Below are 2500 nucleotides of genomic sequence, written 5' to 3' on the forward strand. Positions count from 1 at the left end.
CCACATTGCATGCGAACCGCATGAAACTTCCAGAGGCATTTGCAGCAGAAATGCATGTGCAGTCAAAAAATTGAATATTTTTCACGGATAGACCCCGTGAAACGCTAGAAATTGGCGGGGATGTGTCTCTTGTGGCTCACGGGGCTGTTAGGGTGGCACAGAAATCCCTCGGAATGGGAAAAAACGGGTCATTTTCGTGTCGCCACATTGCATGCGAACCGCATGAAACTTCCAGAGGCATTTGCAGCAGGAATGCATGTGCACTCAAAAAATGTGATATTTTTCACGGAGAGACCCCGTGAAACGCTAGAAGTGGGCGGGGATGTCTCTCTTGTGGCTCACGGGGCTGTTAGGGTGGCACAGAAATCCCTCGGAATGGGAAAACGGGTCATTTTCGTGTCGCCACATTGCATACGAACCGCATGAAACTTCCAGAGGCATTTGCAGCAGGAATGCATGTGCACTCAAAAAAGTGAATATTTCTCACGGATAGACCCCGTGATACGCTAGAAATTGGCGGGGATGTCTCTCTTGTGGCTCACGGGGCTGTTAGGGTGGCACAGAAATCCCTCGGAATGGGAAAACGGGTCATTTTCGTGTCGCCACATTGCATGCGAACCGCATGCAACTTCCAGAGGCATTTGCAGCAGAAATGCATGTGCAGTCAAAAAAAAATTGATATTTTTCACGGATAGACCCCGTGAAACGCTAGAAATTGGCGGGGATGTGTCTCTTGTGGCTCACGGGGCTGTTCGGGTCGCACAGAAATCCCTGGGAATGGGAAAACGGGTCATTTTCGTGTTGCCACATTGCGTACGAACCGCATGAAACTTCCAGAGGCATTTGCAGCAGGAATGCATGTGCACTCAAAAACTTCTATATGTTTCACGGATAGACCCCGTGAAACGCTAGAAATTGGCGGGGATGTGTCTCTTGTGGCTCACGGGGCTGTTAGGGTGGCACAGAACTCCCTCGGAATGGGAAAAGGGGTCATTTTCGTGTTGCCACATTGCATAGGAACGCCATGAAACTTCCAGAGGCATTTGCAGCAGAAAGGCACGTGCACTCAAAAATTTTAATATTTTTCACGCATAGACCCCGTCAAACGCTAGAAGTTGGCGGGGATGTCTCTCTTGTGGCTCACGGGGCTGTTAGGGTCGCACAGAAATGCCTCGGAATGGGAAAACGGGTCATTTTTGTGTGGCCACATTGCATAGGAACGGCATGAAACTTCCAGAGGCATTTGCAGCAGGAATGCATGTGCACTCAAAAACGTCTATATTTTTCACGGATAGACCCCGTGAAACGCTATAAATTGGCGGGGATGTCTCTCTTGTGGCTCACGGGCGCTGTTAGTTAGGGTCGCACAGAAATCCCTCGGAATGGGAAAAGGGGTCATTTTCGTGTTGCCACATTGCGTACGAACGGCATGAAACTTCCAGAGGCATCTGCAGCAGAAATGCATGTGCACTCAAAAACGTCTATATTTTTCACGGATAGACCCCGTGAAACGCTAGAAATTGGCGGGGATGTGTCTCTTGTGGCTCACGGGGCTGTTAGGGTCGCACAGAAATCCCTCGGAATGGGAAAACGGGTCATTTTCGTGTTGCCACAATTGGCATACGAACGGCATGAAACTTCCAGAGGCATTTGCAGCAGAAATGCATGTGCACTCAAAAACGTGAATATTTTTTCACGGATAGACCCCGTCAAACGCTCGAATTTGGCGGGGATGTTTCTCTTGTGGGTCACGGGGCTGTTCGGCTCGCACAGAACTCCCTTGGTCCACCTGATTCGTGCATACAGGCAGCAACTAAAACTCTGTAAACCTGCTGTGAGGACATCTAAACAGTGGACCAGTGAGGCTGTGGAAGATTTGCGGGCGTGCTTAGACTGTACTGACTGGGATATGTTCACGACTGCTACCAATAGTCTGGATGAACTCACAGAGGCTGTGTACATCAGCTTCTGTGAGGACTGCTGTATCCCAACACGTACCAGGGTGAACTTTAACAACAACAAGCCCTGGTTCTCAGCAAAGCTCAAAAGGTTGAGGTTGGAGAAGGAGGAAGCGTTTAGGAGTGGGGATAGAGACAGATTCAAGGAGTCGAAGAACAGGTTTAGCAAAGCGGTGAGAGAGGCTAAACGACTGTACTCAGAGACACTAAAACACCAGTTCTCTACTAACGACGCTGCTTCTGTCTGCCAAAGGGCTCAGGCACATCACCAACTACAAACCCAGAGCGCCCCACACCACTAACGACTCCCGCCTAGCCAACGACCTGAACGAGTTCTACCGTAGATTTGAAAGACAATTGGACTGTCCTGAACCACCCCTTCCCACCCAAGAGGCCCCATCCCCCACCCATACTACAGAAACGACTCTCTCCTTTCAGGAGGGAGAAGTTAATGGGCTTTTCAAGAGGCAGAATCCACGCAAAGCAGCCGGGCCGGACTCTGTCTCTCCAGCCACCCTCAGGCACTGCGCTGGCCAGCTGTC

This window comes from Petromyzon marinus, unplaced genomic scaffold (assembly GCF_048934315.1).
Source record: "Petromyzon marinus isolate PM22_M1 ecotype Great Lakes invasive population unplaced genomic scaffold, UKy_Petmar_22M1.pri1.0 PM_G_Scaffold_203, whole genome shotgun sequence".
NCBI classification, from domain to species: domain Eukaryota; kingdom Metazoa; phylum Chordata; class Hyperoartia; order Petromyzontiformes; family Petromyzontidae; genus Petromyzon; species Petromyzon marinus.